General features: G+C 41.6%; 1 protein-coding gene across 2 annotated transcripts in view; it reads left to right on the top strand.

Annotated features, from left to right (window-relative positions):
• The window catches only part of LOC140485990 (E3 ubiquitin-protein ligase Midline-1), a 353,278-nt gene that overhangs the window by 95,223 nt on the left and 237,558 nt on the right, over positions 1 to 20,497 (top strand). The window contains exon 1 of one of the 2 annotated variants that reach the window (XM_072584491.1): positions 18,562 to 18,582. The exons of the other annotated variant lie outside the window; for it this stretch is intronic. The gene's annotated coding sequence lies outside the window, so the exon portion shown is untranslated. Of the gene's footprint in view, positions 1 to 18,561; positions 18,583 to 20,497 lie in introns of those variants that run through there. 2 annotated transcript variants of the gene reach the window in all.

The following is a 20,497-nucleotide window of genomic DNA, read 5'->3' on the forward strand; positions in this document are numbered from 1 at the left end:
ACTGTAAGGATTCAATGAAAATACTGAGGTCATGAAAGGCACGATGAAAATGCAGGTTTGTTTCTTTCTCAATGACTGCCTGAGTAGGTATATTAATGCAATTTATTCATTTGTGAGTCTTGGATTCGGGAACAACCAGATAGAATGAAAGTTTCTGTTCAAGAGTAGTGGAGATTTTAGAATGGTCATCAAACATTCACCTATTCTAATCCCATTTCTCAGCACATGGCCCATTGCTTCACACACTATGGCATTTCAAGTGCTCACCTAAATAGTGCTTAAATGTCTTGAGGGTTCCTGCCTCCACGATCCTTTCTGACAGTGAGTTCCAGATACACAAAACCCTCTGGGTGAAAATGTTTTCCCCCAAAACATTTCTAAACCTCCTGCTCATCTTAAAACTGTGCTCCCTGGTCATTGACCCATGTATTGTGGGGAAATGACAACCAGTTTCCATTTTTAAAGAAGGTACAAAGCAGGAATGACATGCCAGCGTTCTTCGGGGCCAGTACGAGACAAACTTGGGCATCGAGCCAAATTGGGGAGGTATGAGAAAGGATGACCGAATCCTGGAACAAAAGCTGGATTTTAATTTGGCATTGAAGATGGTGAGTGATGGAGAGAGGCATTTCGGGATGGAGTTTGGGATCCAGGTGGCTGAGGGCATGTACAGCCAAGTTGAGGCTTGAAGGAAGTCTGGGAGTAGAATTGCTGCATATCAGGTTGAAATTGGAAAATTTACAACTTTGAGGTGTCCAAATACAGATAGGAAGGCAACTACGGAGGGGCTGAGACAAGCCCTCTGCTACCCACCAACCTCTTTATATCTCATCTTGAATGTTTAAACTTAAACATTGTAATATAAGAGAGGAGGCAAGAGAGGAGGGGGAGTGGCATTTTTGATAAGGGATAGCATTACAGCTGTGCTGGGGGTGGATATTCCTGGAAATACATCTAGGGAAGTTATTTGGGTGGAACTGAGAAATAAGAAAGGGATGATCACCTTATTGGGATTGCATTATAGACCCCTAATAGTCAGCATGAAATTGAGAAACAAACTTGTAAGGAGATCTCAGCTATCTGTAAGAATAATAGGGTGGTTATGGTAGGGGATTCTAACTTTCCAAACACAGACTGGGACTGCCATAGTGTTAAGGGATTAGATGGAGAGGAATTTGTTAAATGTGCACAAGAAAATGTTCTGATTCAATATGTGGATGTATCTACTAGAGAAGGTGCAAAACCTGACCTACTCTTGGGAAATAAGGCAGGGCAGGTGACTGAGGTGTCAGTGGGGGAGCACTTTGGGGCCAGTGACCATAATTCTATTCGTTTTAAAATAGTGATGGAAAAGGATAGACCAGATCTAAAAGTTGAAGTTCTAAATTGGAGAAAGGTCAATTTTGACGGTATTAGGCAAGAACTTTCAAAAGCTGATTGGGGGCAGATGTTTGCAGGTAAAGGGACGGCTAGAAAATGGGAAGCCTTCAGAAATGAGATAACGAGAATCCAGAGAAAGTATATTCCTGTCAGGGTGAAAGGGAAGGCTGATAGGTGTAGGGAGTGTTGGATGACTAAAGAAATTGAGGGTTTGGTTAAGAAAAAGTAAGAAGCATATGTAAGGTATAGACAAGATAGATCGAGTGAATCCTCAGAAGAATATAAAGGCAATAGGAGTACATTTAAGAGGGAAATCAGGAGGGCAAAACAGGGACACGAGAGAGCTTTGGCAAATAGAATTAAGGAAAATTCAAAGGGTTTTACAAATATATTAAGGACAAAAGGGTAACTAGGGAGAGAATAGGCCTCTCAAAGATCAGCAAGGCGGCCTTTGTGTGGAGCCACAGAAAATGGGGGAGATACTAAACGAATATTTTGCATCAGTATTTACTGTGGAAAAGGATATGGAAGATATTGGAAGTAGGGAAATAGATGGTGACACTTTTCAAAATGTCCATATTACAGAGAAGGAAGTGCTGGATGTCTTGAAATGCATAAAGGTGGGTAAATCCCCAGGACCTGATCAGGTGTACCCAAGAAATCTGTGGGAAGCTAGGGAAGTGTTTGCTGGACCTCTTGCTGATATATTTGCATCATCAATAGTCACAGGTGAGGTGACAGAAGACTGGAGGTTGGCTAACGTGGTGACACTGTTTAGGAATGGTGGTGAGGACAAGCCAGGGAACTATAGACCATGGTGGGAAAGTTGTTAGAGGGAATCCTAAGGGACAGGATGTACAAGGATTTCAAAAGGCAAGGACTGATTAGGGATAGTCAACATGGCTTTGTGCGTGGGAAATCATGTCTCACAAACTTGATTGAGTTTTTTTGAAGAAGTAACAAAGAGGATTGATGAGGGCAGAGCAGTAGATGTGATGTATATGGATTTCAGTAAGGCGTTTGACAAGGTTCCCGATGACAGACTGGTTAGCAAGGTTAGATCTCACAGAATACAGGGACAACTAGTCATTTGGATCCAGAACTGGCTCAAAGGTAGAAGACAGAGGGTGGTGGTGGAGGGTTGTTTTTCAGACTGGAGGCCTGTGACCACTGGAATGCCACAAGAATCCGTGCTGAGTTCTCTACTTTTTGTCATTTACATAAATGATTTAGATGCGAGCATAAGAGGTATAGTTAGTAAGTTTGTAGATGACACCAAAATTGGAGGTGTAGTGGACAGCAAAGAAGGTTACCTCAGATTACAACACGATCTTGACCAGATGGGCCAATGGGCTGAGAAGTGGCAGATGGAGTTTAATTCAGATAAATGAGAGGTGCTGCATTTTGGGAAAGCAAATCTTAGCAGGAGTTATACACTTAATGGTAAGGTCCTAGGGAGTGTTGCTGAACAAAGAGACCTTGGAGTGCAGGTTCATAGCTCCTTGAAAGTGGAGTCACAGGTCGATAGGATAGTGAAGAAGGTGTTTGGTAAGCTTTCTTTTATTGGTCAGAGTATTGAGTACAGGAGTTGGGAGGTCATGTTGCAGCTATACAGGACATTTGGTTAGGCCACTGTTGGAATATTGCGTGCAATTCTGGTCTCCTTCCTATTGGAAAGATGTTGTGAAACTTGAAAGGGTTCAGAAAAGATTTACAAGGATATTGCCAGGGTTGGAGGATTTGAGCTTATAGGGAAAGGCTGAACAGGCTAAGGCTGTTTTCCCTGGAGCATTGGAGGCTGAGGGGGGACCTTTATAGAGATTTACAAAATTATGAGGGGCATGGATAGGATAAATAGACAAAGTCTTTTCCCTGGGGTGGGGGAATCCAGAACTAGAGGGCATAGGTTTAGGGTGAGAGGGGAAAGATAGAAAAGGGGCCTACGGGGCAACTTATTCATGCAGAGGGTGGTACGTGTATGGAATGAGCTGCCAGAGGAAGTGGTGGAGGCTGGTACAATTGCAGCATTTAAAAGGCATTTAGATGGGTATATGAATAGGAAGGGTTTGGAGGGATATGGGCCAGGTGCTGGCAGGTGGGACTAGATTGGGTTGGGATATCTGGTCGGCATGGATGGGTTGGACCGAAGGGTCTGTTTCCATGCTGTACGTCTCTATGACTCTCTGAATTGCAGCCTGATGGAAATGAATTATAGAAAATAAGGAGGTAGCCGATGAATTAAACAGGATTTTGTTTTTGCATCAGTCTCCACTGTGGGGCAGTTACAAGGAATACCCAAGGCCCATCAGGAAATGGAAATGAGGGAGAAACTTAAGAAAATTACAATCACCAGGGAAATGATGTTGAGAGAATTGTTGGAGCTACAGGCTGATTCGTCCCACGTCCTCAGAGCCTTCTTCCTGGTCTCAGTAACAGAGGGATAGTGAATACACTGCTTTTAATTTCCCTAGATTGAGGGAAGATCTCATTAGATTTGAAAGCAGTGACAATGCTAAATGTAACTCTCTTATTCAAAAAGATACTCAGATAGAAACTGCAGCTTAGTTAGAGTGACATCTATCGTAGGCAAGATATTTGAAGCTTGGATTGAAGACATTATCACAAGGCACTTAAGGAAATTAAGCAGAGTCGACATAGCTTTATTAAAGGAAGATTGTGTTTATCCAATTTATTAGAGCTCTTTGAAGAAGTAACATGTCCTGTGAATAAAGGGGAACTGGTGGGTTTATTGCACTTAGTTTTTCAGAAGGCATATGCTAAGGCCTAACCACATCAAAGGTTATAGTGGGTAATTAAAGCTTGTGGTATAGGGGCTAACGTATTGACAGGAATAGAAGATTGACCAGCCAACAGGGAACAGAATAGCCTTAATTGGGTAGCTCTTTGCTTAGCATAGTTCATCAAGCAGTGTGCCAGTTACTTGGATGAAGAGACTGCGGGTATGGTTACCAAACTTACTAATAACACAAAAATAAATATGAATGTAGATTTGTGAAGAGGACACGAGGAGACTGGAATGGGATATGGAAGGGTCACATGGATGGATCACATGAGTGGGTCACATAGATAGGTCACATGAGTGGGTCACATAGATGGATCACATGGATGGGTCACATGAGTGGGTCACATAGATGGATCACATGGATGGGTCACATGAGTGGGTCATATAGCTGAGTCACATGGATGTGTCACATGGAATGGTCTCATGGATGGGTCACATGAGTGGGCATAGATCTGCAAATAGAAAAAAAAGGATAATGTGGGAAAAGGTACAGTTGTTCCATTCTGAAGAGGTAGAGGTGTAAACAAACATATGATCTAAGTAGTGAGAGATTGCAGAGTTCAGATATGTGTGTCCTCGTGCACGAATCACAGAAGATTAGCGCTGTATACATGTACAACAAGTAATTGGAGAAGCTAATAGAATGCTATGATTTATGCAAGGGGAACAAATTACAAAAGTAGGAGACTTATATATCAGTTCTACAGGACATTGGTGAGAGCACAACTGGGGTACTGTATGTAATACTGTTCTCCTTATTTAAGACAGGATGTAAATGCATTAGGATCAGTTCAACGAAGATTTACTAAACCATTGCATAGGAATAGGCAGATTGTCCAATGAATAAAAGTTTAAACAGCTGGGCTTCTATCCGCTGCAGTTTCGAAGTGTGAGATATAGAAGTGAGATCCCAAGGCATCTTGGCAGAGTAGGATGCTTCCACTTAGCAGAGAATCAAAAACTAGGGTTTGATGTTTAAAAATCAGGGGTCACCCATTTAAAACAGAGATAAGGAGAATTGTATTCATTCCCTCAGAGGATAGTGAGTCTGTTCCTCAAAAGGCTGTGGGAGCAGAATCTTTGAATAATTTTAAGACAGAGGTTCCTGATAAGGTAGGGCATGACAGTTATGGGAGGGAGGGTGGGGCTCGGTGGGAATGTGAAGTAATAAGGGGATCGTAGTTGTGTTCTTATGTCATTCGTTTGTATGTTCATATGTACCACAAGAAGGGATATCAGGAATAAAAGAGTGGGGCGAGAGCAGCATATTTCTAGCAGGATTCCTGATGCTCAGTGCATGGAGACCTACAAGAAGTGTTTGAAGATGGACATGTTTGAAAGTTTACAAATTTTGAATTGGCTTTATAAATTGAGACAGAAAACACAAAATCGAGAAAGTTCTTTGAAATGGTTAAATCACTGGTTGTACCTCAACTGGAGCATTATATTTAATTTTGTACCAAACACTTCAGAAAGCATGTCAGCGTCTTGTGGGGGATGGGGTGCGGAAAAAAATCTACTGCAATGGTACTAGCGGTGAAGGGCTTCAGTTGTGTTGAGGAACTGGGATTGTTATCCTTTAAGCAGAATAAATGAAGGGAAGGTGTAAGTAACTAGGCAGAAGCCAGTTCCATTGTTGGAGGAAGTGATCAAGATAACTGAGCTGCTGTCTTTTAGAAAAGACATTAAACTGAGGCTCCATCTCTCAGGCGAGTGTAAAAGATTGTATTGCTTTATTGTGAAGAGGAGCTTTTCACAGTGTTGGGACCAATAACGATCTCTCACTAACAGCTAACAACTGTTTATAGGAACATTTATCTCATTGTTGTTCATAGAACTTTGCTGCATTCAAAATGGCAGCTGCAGAAATACAGGCAGGTTCTGCTCCCTGAACAAATCTAATCCCTGGTTGCATTTAAGACCCTCATTCAAATGTTCATGATGCCTACATGTTTTAGTCAAGTGCCTTTAACCAGCTTCCAAACTGGTGGCCAACCGAGTTCATAGTGGGGTTGGATGCTGAGAGCAGGCCTGAAAACCCTTTTCTTAAAGAATCATCTTCTCACATGGAATGAGATCCTATTTCCAAACCATGTCTGGCCCCATTCCGATATTTTTAAACAGAAACATTATTGAGGTTGTTTTAAAGTAGTATTATCCTGACACGTTAGATTCAGCCACAGGAGTGCACTGAGCTCAGTGAGAGAAATGGAATGTATGTAATGTACAAAAATGAGAACAATTGCAGAGCACCCAGTCAGCAGCTGCTGGATGACTGAATCAAACATTCCCCTCTACTGAACATGTGTGACTCAGGCTGCACAATAATTAAAACATTCATATCCTCAGGCACTGCTGAACCATAAACAATTAATCGCTAGCATTGCTCAATGGCAAATGCACAACATCCAATTGTTTAAAAGTTAGGCTTTCGTACTTTCATAGTCCTAATCCTAAATGAGAGGTTTTGAGTGAGATATTTGTTTGCTCCTATGCACTGAAAGATGACAACTTAATCGAATGTATCGCCTATAACAAATCACATTTGACAATCTCAATGTGATATTTGTCAGGTTTGACTTTGTTAATAAGATGTATGAGATAATCTGCAGTTTTCTGGTATCCAGCCACTCAAGATTCCAGCTCAGCCCCTGTGATCAACAAAAAGCCGCTGGTTAAATTGTGTTATTTCAAGGCTGTCAGCACTCACACTACACTATCATTCTCAGGTTACAAACCTTCCACTCTCCCCCACCCCCCCAATCCCTCCCTCTCCCCTGCCTTCATTGTCCTACCCACATCATCTCCAACATGCACAAATCTAAACAGATAAACAGCGAGTCACTAATGTTATCCTTGCTCCACACACCCCTCGCTCCTGAGGGAGGTGAGTGATGGATGACTCAAATAGCTTTCAATGCAGAGGCAGCTGAGGCACACTGACAGGCTTTCCAGAGCCATCCTCTCCACCCATCTCTCTCACAACCACAGCTGCTATCCATCCCCTACCTCAGGAGGGCCATCCACACCGCTCCCTCCGTTCTCAGAGGAACGAAAGCACTGTGGGGAGGGATGTTTCATCACTTTTCACGGCCAACGCTGCTTTGACTCAAATCCGAACAGATGGCGCAGTGGCACACACGGCTTTGAAGAATCAATGCGTTCGCTTTAAGAAGTCAAGCAACGGAGGGTCTAAGACTTTTCTCGTACCTCTGTTGTGTCAGGCAACATCACACAGAATCAGTGTCCCCTTTCGCAATGCGCAAGGGACAAGTTAGAATGGCCGTTCCTGTCTCATTCATAGACTCAGAGACTTACAGCACAGAAACAGATCCTTCGGCTCAACTCAGCCATGCCGACCAGATATCTTAAACTAATCTAGTCCCATTTGCCAGCACTTGGCCCATATCCCTCCCAGCCCTTCCTATAAAGCCATCCAGAGATTCATAGAATGGAAGGGTGCCATTCAGCCCCTCTTGTCTGTATCTGTTCTTTGAAAGAGCTGTCCAAACAGGTCCATTCTCCAGCTGTTTCCCATTGTCCTGAAAATCTTACTTTTAGTTTCTTCCTTCATTTATGCTATGTGGCCAGGCCAGCATTTATTACCCATCTGTAGTTCCATTAAGTGTCAACACGTTGTTGAGTCACATGCAGGCCAGATCTGTAAAGGATGGATGTTCCCTCCTCGAAAGGGTATTAGTGCATTTGTTCAATTGTGTTTGAAAATTTTGATTGAATCTCTCCATTGAGACATTCAGGCAGTGTATTCCAAATGAAATCAAGTTGCTGGGTAAAAGTCATTTTCCCTAAACTCTCCCTTGTTCTTTTGTCAATAACTTTAAATCCTCATCCTCCAGTTACTGCCTGTTTTTTTTGCAGAGCTACAGAAAGGTGACAACTCATTCAGCTCATCATGTCTGTGCTGAGTTTATGCAAGAACAATTGACCTGGGGCAATTCTACCATCTTTTCCCAGTAGATCTACAAATGATTGTTTTTCAAATAATGATCCTTTTCAGTGCAATGATAGAATCTGCCCCTGCCACACTCGGGCACTGAATTCCAAATCCCAACCACCTGCTTTACGCAAAAGGTTTTCCACACATCACCATTGCTTCTCTCACTGATCATTGCTGATCTCATTGAGGATGTAACTCTGAAGATGGACAAGAGAGATCTAGTAGATGTAGTGTACCTAGACTTTCAGAAAGTTTTTGATAAAGTCCCACATAGGAGGTTAGTGAGCAAAGTTAGGGCACATGGTATTGGGGGCAAAGTACTAACTTGGATTGAAAGTTTGTTGGCTGACAGGAAACAAAGAGTAGTGATAAACGGCTCCATTTCGGAATGGCAGGCAGTGACCAGTGGGGTACCGCAGGGATCAGTACTGGGACCTCAGCTTTTTACAATATATATTAATGATATAGAAGATGGTATTGTTAATAACATTAGCAAATTTTGCTGATGATACTAAGCTGGTGGCAGGGTGAAATGTGAGGAGAATGTTAGGAGATTACAGGGTGACCTGGACAGGTTAGGTGAGTGGTCAGATGCAGTTTAATGTGGATAAATGTATGGTTATCCACTTTGGTGGCAAGAACAGGAAGGCAGATTACTACCTAAATGGAATCAATTTAGGTAAAGGGGCAGTACAAAGAGATCTGGGTGTTCTTGTACACCAGTCAATGAAGGTAAATATGCAGGTACAGCAGGTAGTGAAGAAGGCTAATCGTGTGCTGGCCTTCATAACAAGAGGGATTGAGTATAGAAGCAAAGAGGTTCTTCTGCAGCTGTACAGGGCCCTGGTGAGACCACACCTGGAGTATTGTGTGCAGTTCTGGTCTCCAAATTTGAGGAAAGACATTCTGGCTATTGAGGGAGTGCAGCGTAGGTTCACGAGGTCAATTCCTGGAATGGCGGGATTACCTTATGCTGAAAGACTGGAGCGACTGGGCTTGTATACCCTTGAGTTTATAAGACTGAGAGGGGATCAGATTGAGACATATAAGATTATTAAAGGATTGGACACTCTGTAGGCAGGAAACATGTTTCCGCTGATGGGTGAGTGCCAAACCAGAGGACACAACTTAAAAATATGGGGTAGACCATTTAGGACAGAGATGAGGAGAAACTTCTTCACCCAGAGAGTGGTGGCTGTGTGGAATGCTCTGCCCCAGAAGGCAGTGGAGGCCCAGTCTCTGGATTCATTTAAGAAAGAGTTGGATAGAGCTCTCAAGGATAGTGGAATCAAGGGTTATGGAGATAAGGCAGGAACAGGATACTGATTAAGGATGATCAGCCATGATCATATTGAATGGGGGTGCAGGCTCGAAGGGCAGAATGGCCTACTCCTGCACCTGTTGTCTATTGTCTATTATCTTAAATCAATGCCCTCTGGTTCTTAAACTTTCTGCTGGTGGGGTCAGTTTCTCTCTATCTACTCTTGTTTTATTGGGCTCTGGTAGCAACTATTGGCAACTTAGATATTTTGTGGTCATCAGCCCTCATTTCCACTTATTTTCTGAGCAATCTGTTCAGAGATATGATCACACACCTTTGGGGCAGGTCAGCCAAGTCTCCTAGCTCAAAGGTAGGGGTACTACAACTGACCTTATATAAGTCTTAGTTATGTTTCTAGATAGCTTCTCATCAATCTCTGGAGTCAGAGGAACTTGAACCTGGACCTCTGACCCAGAAAACTATGAAGCACTTAAATTGTTTGCAGATATTTTCACATCAAGCTGTTCATAGATGTTATGACACACCTCTGGATGGATGGAGTTTGTACCAAGTTTGACTGAGTCTGAGGGCCTGTGTAATTATCAATAGTACAGTATAGATCACTAGACAGTCTTCATTAAAAGCACTGGGCTTACATAACAAGACATAGTTTATTTCATAATAGCAATAGGAATTAAAACAAACTCATTAGACATAATTATAATAATTCAGAGCCGAGTCTGTCACATCTAATTCCATCAGAACATTAAAAAAATTACTCTTTTGCCACCCAAACACTGTATGACATTATCAGATTGGGTGGAAACTAATGCAACTTCAACATCAACTCATTCAGACCAATTACTTTAAATAACAACTTTGTACTCACTCTTCACAATTGTAATTGTCTCTCTCCAAATCTCCCCCCAATCTTCCCTTCTCAAAGTAGAACAGCCCCAAATTCTACTATCTATGTAACTGGAGTTTCTTTATCTTCAGAGCCATTCTCGTGAGTATTTTTCCATACCCATTCCAATGCCCTCACATCTGCTGGAAGTTCGGTTTCCAGAATTGGACTCAATACACCAGTGGAACCAAATGAGTTTTCATTAAATACTAGTTTATCATAATATCTTGTTTTTGTTCTCCATGTCCCTATTTATAATGCCTGGCTAACTCAATCAGTACAGCATGAGGCTCTTAATCTCGCAGTTTTTACATCCGAATGGTGCTGGAAAAGTACACAGGTCAGGCAGCATCCGAGAAGCAGGAACATCGATGTTTCGGGCAAAAGCCCATCATCAGGAATAGAGGCAGGAAGCCTACAGGGTGGAGAGATAAATGGGGTGGGTGGGACTGGGGAGAAGGTAGCAAAGAGTACAATAGGTGAATGGGGGTGGGGTGGGGATGGAGGTGATAGGTAATCTCGCAGTCATTGGAAATGTGAATCAATGAGTTCAGCTGGTTGGATGGCTGGTTTGCAATGCAGAGTGATTCCCCTCCTGGCTCAGGTTACCGTGCAGACTCTCCTTCTCAATATCTCTCCCTGCCTGAGGTGTGGTGACCCTCAGGTTAAAAATCCAAGAGTTGACGCTCTGTAATGAGAGATTAGGACAATGACAACTTTACCCTTTTGCCAAGGATATGGACCAATTACAGAATAATGGAATTATAATAGGCAGTTGTTTTTGACCAGTGGTATATAATGGACCATAGGGCCTTTTTCTGTGCCGTCAATCTCTATGACTATGATTAAGCTCATAATCCTGAACACTCAATTATCAAAACTGAATACTCAACACTCTTCTGCCAGTGGAATAGGTTTCACCCAATTTAGTCTTCCAAAATCCTGCAGGGTTTTGAACACATCTATTTAATCTCCCCTAAACGTTCTCTCTTAAAGGAAAATGAAAACAATATGTATTTATATAATGCCTTTTCTTAGCGAAACATCTCCAAGCACTTCACAGGAACAGAATGAACCAGCATTGAGCCACATGAGAAGAGATTAGGTCTGATGACCAAAAGCTTCTTGCTACAGAAGCTCTCTTGGTGAATACTGATATTTAAATCAATCCAAGAGCCTGACCTTTGCTGCCATGGTGACAGGATTTGGGCCGACTGGAGTAGTCCTGTATGTTCGAGATAAATAAATAAACAGAACTGTTTTGGCCTCCTCTGGTCGCAGCGCCTGTTTCTCTTTGGAACACTGTGCAGATTAACATCTAAGTCCACAGCTGGACTGGTGATATTATACACCAATAAAGAAGGACCCTGCTGACATTTATTTTAGAGAAAGGGTGGATACTTGTGGGCTGCTCAGGGGAGCCAGTTAAAATGTGAAATAGTAGCAGGTTATATGCAGAATAAAAAATATAGGTAGTACCTGCCCATTATCTGAGATCCCACAAATCAGCTAACATTTTTAATCAAGCACAAACTAACATACATTCAGTTTTCAGTGAAAGTTAAAGATTTTCTATTTTCACACTAAGTAGGTTCCTGGTTTAATGGGCATGAGTAATGGTAGTTGACTTTCATTGACTAGATATTTCAAGTCATTTCATTTTAAACATACACATACCTATAATTCAAAAAGTGTGGCGCTGGAAAAACACAGCCGGTCAGGCAGCATTTGAAGATGGTAATTCTAATAGAATGCCCAAATGAGCAATGGAAAAGGATGGACCAGATCTAAAAGTTGAAGTTCTAAATTGGAGAAAGGCCAATTTTGATGGTATTAGGCAAGAACTTTCAAAAGCTGATTGGAGGCAGATGTTCGCAGGTAAAGGGGCGGCTGGAAAATGGGAAGCCTTCAGAAAGGCGATAACAAGAATCCAGAGAAAGTATATTCCTGTCAGGGTGAAAGGAAAGGCTGGGAGGTATAGGGAATGTTTGATGATGAAAGAAATTGAGGGTTTGGTTAAGAAAAAGAAGGAAGCCTATGTCAGGCATAGACAGGATAGTTCGAGGGAATCCTTAGAAGAATATAAAGGAAGTAGGAGTATGCTTAAGAGGGAAATCAGGAGGGCAAAAAGAGGACATGAGATAACTTTGGCAAACAGAATTAAGGAGAATCCAAAGGGTTTTTACAAGTATATTAAGGACAAAAGGATAACTAGGGAGAGAATAGGGCCCCTCAAAGATCAGCAAGGCGGTCTTTGTGTGGAGCCACAGAAAATGGGGGAGATATGAAATGAATATTTTGCATCAGTATTTACTGTGGAAAAGGATATGGAAGATATAGATTGTAGGGAAATAGATGGTGACATCTTACAAAATGTCCATATTACAGAGGAGGAAGTGCTGGATGTCTTGAAACGGGTAAAAGTGGATAAATCCCCAGGATCTGATCAGGTGTACCTGAGAACTCTGTGGGAAGCTAGAGAAGTGATTGCTGGGCCTCTTGCTGAGATATTTGTATTATTGATAGTCGCAGGTGAGGTGCCAGAAGACTTGAGGTTGGCAAACGTGGTGCCACTGTTCAAGAAGGGTGGTAAGGGCAAGCCAGGGAACTATAGAACGGTGAGCCTGTCCTCGGTGGTGGGCAAGTTGTTGGAGGGAATCCTGAGGGACAGGATGTACATGTATTTGGAAAGGCAAGGACTGATTCGGGATAGTCAACATGGCTTTGTGCATGGGAAATCATGTCTGACAAACTTGATTGAGTTTTTTGAAGAAGTAACAAAGAGGATTGATGAGGGCAGAGCAGTAGATGTGATCTATATAGACTTCAGTAAGGTGTTCAACAAGGTTCCCCATGGGAGACTGATTAGCAAGGTTAGATCTCATGGAATACAAGGACAACTAGTCATTTGGATCCAGAACTGGCTCAAAGATAGAAGACAGAGGGTGGTGGTGGAGGGTTGTTTTTCAGACTGGAGGCCTGTGACCAGTGGAGTGCAACAAGGATCGGTGCTGGGCCCTCTACCTTTTGTCATTTACATAAACGATTTGGATGCGAGCATAAGAGGTATGGTTAGTAAGTTTGGAGATGACACTAAAATTGGAGGTGTAGTGGACAGCAAAGAGGGTTACCTCAGATCACAACAGGATCTGAACCAGGTGGGCCAATGTGCTGAGAAGTAGCAGATGGAGTTTAATTCAGATAAATGCGAGGTGCTGCATTTTGGGAAAGCAAATCTTAGCAGGACTTATACACTTAATGGTAAGGCCCTAGGGAGTGTTGCTGAACAAAGAGACCTTGGAGTGCAGGTTCATAGCTCCTTGAAAGTGGAGTCACAGGTCGATAGGATAGTGAAGAAGGCGTTTGGTATACTTTCCTTTATTGGTCAGAGTATTGAGTACAGGAGTTGGGAGGTCATGTTGCGGCTGCACAGGACATTGGTTAGGCCCACTATTGGAATATTGCGTGCAATTCTGGTCTCCCTCCTATCGGAAAGATGTTGTGAAACTTGAAAGGGTTCAGAAAAGATTTACAAGGATGTTGCCAGGGTTGGAGGATTTGAGCTATAGGGAGAGGCCGAACAGGCCGGGGCTGTTTTCCCTGGAGCGTCGGAGGCTGAGGGGTCACCTTATAGAGGTTTACAAAATTATGAGGGGCATGGATATGATAAATAGACAAAGTCTTTTCCCTGGTGTGGGGGAGTCCAGAACTAGAGGGCATAGGTTTAGGGTGAGAGGGGAAAGATATAAAAGAGACCTAAGGGGCAACTTTTTCACACAGAAGGTGGTGTGTGTATGGAATGAGCTGCCAGAGGAAGTGGTGGAGGCTGGTACAATTGCAACATTTAAAAGGCATTTGGATGGGTATATGAATAGGAAGGGTTTGGAGGGATATGGGCCGGGTGCTGGCAGGTGGGACTAGATTGGGTTGGGATATCTGGTCGGCATGGACGGGTTGGACCGAAGGGTCTGTTTCCATGTTGTACATGTCTATGACTCTATAACTGTCGAATGTATGAATGAATTTTCTTCATAACTAATCTCTGTAATGAATGTTGTACGCCACTATTCACCATGATGCCTTGTGTAAGACACTGCTACATAGAATTTTCAGTGGCTAATAATGCATATATTTAACCATGTAATGTATTAATATGAGGAACTAACATTTCTTTACATTAGGAATGCACCATATAATAACTGTCTATTTATGTCAGAAAAATACTTAACATTGACCTAGCCTTGGTTCAGTGTAGTAATTCTGCCTTTGAGTCACAAAATCAAGTGTTCAAATTCCAAACCTGAGACTTTGAGGATATAACTCATGTTGACACCCCCAGTTCAATATTGGGACATTGGTACATGGTCAGTCATCTTTCAGATGAAACCAGCGAAGATAGACCATTCAGCCCATCAAGTCTGCTCTGTCATTCAACGAGATGGTGGCTGATTTGAAAATCTTCCACTCCGGCTTTATCCCTGAAACCCTTCAGCCCCTTATTGCTAACAACTCTGTCTGTCTCAATCTTGAATATATTTAATGACTCTAGCCTCAATTGACCTCTGTAGTAAGGAATTCCACAGATCACTACACTCTCAGAGAAAAAAAAATCTCTTTATCACTCTCTTAAGTGAGCAACCCCTTGCTCTGAATTTATGACCCCGCTCTTAAGTTCTTCACACAAAAGGGGAGAATATTTCAGAATCTACCCTGTCAAGTCCCTTAGAATTTTAAAGTCATATGGCACAGAAACAAACCCTTTGGTCCAACATGCCCACGCCAACCAGGTATCCAAAACTGAACTAATCGCATTTGCCTGCACTTGGCCCATATCCCTCTAAATCTTTCCTATTCATGAACCTCTCCAAATGTCTTTTAGATGTTGTAATTGTACCCGTCTCTTCCACTTTATCTGCCAGTTCATTCCCATACACACACCACCCTCTTGTGTGAAAAAGTTGCCTCCCAGTTCCCTTTTAAATCTTTCCCCTTTCAACCTTAACCTATGTCCTTTCGTTTCGGCCTCCTCTACCCTTGGAAAATTACCTTGGCTATTCACTTTATCTATGTCCCTTATGACTTTATAAAACCTTATAAGGTCACCCCTTAGATTTCAGGGAGAAAAGTCCCAGCCTGTCCTTATAACTCAAACCGTCCAGTCCTAGCAACATCCTTAAATTTTTTCTCTAGCCTTTCAAATTTAACATCTTCCTTTCACAGGGTGATCAGAATTGTACGCCAGTATTCTAAAAGTTAAGAATCATGTATAATTCAATCAGGTCCCCTCGCATTCTTCGAAACTCCACTGAGTACAAACCTAGTGGACCACTCCTCAGAAGAACACTCCTCCATACCTGGAATCAACCTGGTGAATCTTCTCAGGACCACCTCCAATGCCAGCATATCCTTTCTTAGATAAGAGAACGAAAATTGTTCACAGGATTCCAGCTGTGATCTAACTAGTGTCTTGTATAGTTTTAGCAAGACCTATTTTTATATTCCGTTCCCTTTGAAATAAATATCCATTTGTGTTCCCTACTATCCCCCTGAAAGTCTGTGTAAGGTTTTATTTTCTGATTCATGTGCCAAGGACCTCCAAATCCGACTATACTGCAGCTCTTTCTTTTCCCCATTTAAATAATATTCAACAATTCTACACTTCCTGCCAAAGTGTAAAGACTCACCTTTTCCCATGTTATTTTCCATCTCTAAACATAACGATAAATCATGGTGGTCCCAGCACTGATCCCTGTGTCACTCTATTGCTGCAGGATGCCATCCTGAAAATGCCCCAGTTATCTAAACTCACTGTCTTCTATTATTTAGTCAATCCTCTGACCATGCTAACATATCACCCCAATGTCTTAGTGAGTAGCCTTATATGCAGTACCTTATCAAACACCTTTTGGAAAACCAAATATATTACATCCACTACTTCTCCTTAATCTATTCTACTTGTTACCTCCTCAAAGAGTTCTAGTAAAGTTATCAAACATGATTTCCCCTCCACAAAGCAATTTTGACTGTATTTGATTTTGTTATGTATCTGTAAATGCTCTGCTATTATGTCTTTACAATAGACAAACATTTTCCCATTGATTGATGTTAAGCTAACTGACCTATAGTTATTGGTTTTTTTTTGCCTCCACACCTTTTTAAATAAAGGTGTTATTTTGACAGTTTTCCAATCCTCTGGGACATGTCCAGAATCTAAGGATTCTTGGAAGATTACTATCAATGTATCACTGTCTCCATAGCTACTTTCTTGAAGGTCCTAGAATGCCATGCATCAGGTCCAGGGACTTGTCGGCCTTCAGTTCCAATAGTTTCCCTCATACCTCTTCCTGAGTGAAACTCATTGTGTACATATCCGCTTCGCTTTCAAACATAGAATATAGAACATAGATGTTGTGCCAATCTTTTATCCTACTCGAAGATCAAACTAACCTACCTATCCTGCATTTTATTATCATCCATGTATCTATTCAAGAGTCGCTTAAATATCCCTCATGTATCTGACTCTCCTACCACCGCTGGCAGTGCATTCCACACATCCACCACTCTCTGTGTAAAGAACCAACCTCTGACATCTCCCCTAAACCTTCCTCTAATTACCTTAATATTATGGCCCCTCATGATAACCATTTCTGCCCTGGGGAAAATGTCTCTGGCTATCCACTCTATCTATGCCTTTCATTATTCTATACATCCCTATCAAGTCACCTCTCATCCCTCTTCGCTCCAATGAGAAAAGCCATAGGTCCCTCAAACTTTCTTCATAAGACATGCCTTCCAGTCCAGGCAGCATCCTGGTAAATCTCTTTTGCACCCTCTCCAAAACTTCCACATCCTTCCTATAATAAGGAGACCAGAACTGAACACAACTTTCCCTTTGATGTTAACTATTTTTGGAATACTATTCATGCCCTCAATTCTGAAGACTGATATTTATGCAACTCCTCTGCTATTTCCTAGATTCCCCATTGTTATTCCCCCAGCCAAGTTATCAATCAGCATGACCCACACGCCACAACGTGGTGAAGTGTATGCATCCTATCATCGCTCTCAGGTGTTAATACTAAATGGGGTTTCACTGAATTGTTAGATTGTTTTTGGTGAGAATATCACAAAATTACAATAAAATGTATCAAGGGTGAGATTCATATAATTTAAAATGTTCTGAAAGGCAGGAACCCTGGCCAATTTGCCCTCTATAACAGCGTGGACTGAGGCCAATTATAGTAAGGTGGGATCACTTAATGCTGCACAAACCAGTGAATGAACCTGCAACCGTCACGGCTTTTGAGGCTAAGCTCCTTTACCAGCAGATCCAATGAGTCCATTTGAAGACCTTTCCTCCGCATTAACTAAGTTCATGTCTTTTGATGCTATTAGGGGTCATTTTATTAACTCCTTGAAATCCTGAGCACAGGTCATTAGGTGCTAATGCTTTCTCAAGGTGCAGCAATGCACTGCTGATTCAGCTTTGCACTTGTCTCAAAGGCATGATATTATATTGGAGACTGTTTTTTTTCCTCTCTGACCTCGCTCTTCATTGTTTGATTTTAAAAGATGCTGGTCACAGAGTGCACAGTTGATGAGAGTTGAATTAGGAGTCTGGGGTGAGTGATGTCAGGGGCTTTATTATCTACTTGGAGACCCATCCATCAAACTGTCACCCTCTGGCTCACAGTCCTGGCTCCCCTGGTGCAAAAGGTGACCTGTCCAGACAGGAATTGGAAACGTGTTCTCTCAGTCACTGAATATGAGGATACCTCTGTGTAGTCCTTGGATAAGAACAACCAAGGGCAAATAAATATGTTCGGATATGTAATGTAATGAACTGAGTAGATGCACAGAAGGCCAGTGGCTGACTATGAGTTTCATTTATGTTTGATTCTCGACTGAGAGAAATGGTTCTTTTCAGCAGGCACGTCATCTTTGTGCCTAGAACCTAAATGTAAACCTGCACTGACCAGATAGGTTATGTTTTCAAAAGCTTTCTGAAGATTTAATGAGCAGTGGCCTAATTCCAACAAAACCTAGGGAGACTCCTGTCTGTTGAAGTCATTTAGTGACACATGTTCACTCTCTCTGCAGCTCTCTTTCGCACACGCACACTTTCTCTCTAGAGAGTAGGAAAGAGATTAGAATGTAGTCATAGAACACACTGATGACCACAGAATGATAGCCTTCACTTCCTAAGGTTCTCACAGCAGATTGGTTTGTCCTTTTACTGCAGCGTGCCTGGACTGTGCTCAGAAATACAGACGGTAAGATGTTTGACTGTAAAGTCATTGTCTGATATATATGATTTGCTCAGTTTTGTCAAAGATTTAAGTAGTTCCATCACTATTACCACTCTGTCTTTCTTGCTCAGTTGTTTGTGTTTATTGGGAAGGCTTCTTTTTTTCGGGAAGGTTTGTTATTAATAAGATTTTTAAGGAATTTCATATTAAGAAATCCACAGTGATGAGATTGGCTGTTTAATTTATAAGTAAGAGGCAGCAAAACAACAGCTTTGCACTGTCCACTAAAATGCTAAGTATGCAGGTCAAGGAAGAAAACCCAAAGCAGCTGTTTAAAGCCACAATACCCTGGTTAAGTGCTTCCTGCTGTACTTTGAATGGGAAACTTTCACGGCGTGTTGAGAACTGTGCTCTTTGATTTAACTCTGACAGCTTCTGCTTCTTGGAAAGTAGTGCTGGCTGTGAATTCTTTAAACCCTCTATGCCTCTCCACGCTAATGTGGAAAATGAATTCAATCTATCATGCTGTGATATAATGTAACATTGAGTACAAATACTTTCCTTTGGATTTTGTGTTAATACTTCAGTGTTTGTTTCACAATCTTAGATATATATGGAGTTTGTTAAATAACTACATATACGAAGACAAAGACGTATGAAAAATGATAAACACCTTAAAAATAATCATTATTCTCAGAGTATGTCCATATGCAAATTTTTTTAATCACTGACAAGAAGATGGGGATTTGATGTTTCAACATTGCAGTTCAGCATCTCATTCCAGCATCTTTCTCATTTCATTTACTGGACAGATTTATTTCCTGGATTAGAGTGAGGCTTTGAGCATTGATAAAGACAATGGCACTGCAATGGAGAGATTTGGAATAGTAAGCAAAACTCTCTGGAGCCCTTGCTTGTTCAGTGCCGTATCAAGTTAATGGTGCTCAGACACTTATTTCACACCCACATCATCACCAGAGCTGTTCCACCAATGCTGAACATCCATTTTTATTTGTTGAACTAAACTCCCCGTGAGTATTCCAGGAGACCAAAACTGTCTAGTATGCTGGCTTGAGTTGCTTTTTGAATATTTGTGTTGATTTTGAAACTGGAAGATTTTTCTGATTTTGGATATCGAGATGACTGAGTTTGATCTTTGCTGTTAACTCATTACCTATATCAATTTAAACAAGTTTCCAAAATGAATAGGACTGCATTTAGTGAACATCCTAACTCTCTCTGAACCATGCAGGCAGGCATTATAGTCCCCGATCACTCTAATGTTTAAAGTGATTTCCTCTCAAGTGGAAGTTTAGCTTTCCATTCAGGGACCGTCTTGTAGAAACTGAAACAAATTATGTTTTACAGTGGCTGAATGGGAGTTTGATCTTGCAGGAGAGTAATCAGCCGACAATAATTCGGCAAGTTTAAACCTCAAGACTTTTACAGATTAAATCTTACATGTGAATAGTGGTTCTAAGCTCATTTGTTGTATTGAGGAAGTGCTGCATTATCTGTGGGGTGGTTATTTAACCTGTCTGTGCTATCAGTGGAGAGAAGGGATCCTTTGGCCCAACTTGGAAGATGAGCTGGAAGGAGGGCTCTACTTAACCACCTAACAATTGCACAGAAGCAGATTATTTTATCAATCTTATTGATGTTTGTGGGAACTTGCTGTGTGTAAATTGGCTGCTGCATTTCCTACAATAAAGCTGTGACTCCATTTCAAAAGAGATGATTTGGCTGTAAAATGCTACAGGCAAAGATGTGAAAGATATCTTTTAAATGTAAGTATGTCTTTAAGCAACACTCATTATCCAGTTTTCTTTAAATAATATCTGACTGCTGCATTTTCGCTTTAACCAATTCCTAATTTTAATTTTGGAATATGCTTTAAATTCTCGGAGTTCCATAGTTACCTTACTCAGAGATCTGGATT

This window comes from Chiloscyllium punctatum, chromosome 15, assembly GCF_047496795.1.
Source record: "Chiloscyllium punctatum isolate Juve2018m chromosome 15, sChiPun1.3, whole genome shotgun sequence".
In the NCBI taxonomy this organism is placed as follows: domain Eukaryota; kingdom Metazoa; phylum Chordata; class Chondrichthyes; order Orectolobiformes; family Hemiscylliidae; genus Chiloscyllium; species Chiloscyllium punctatum.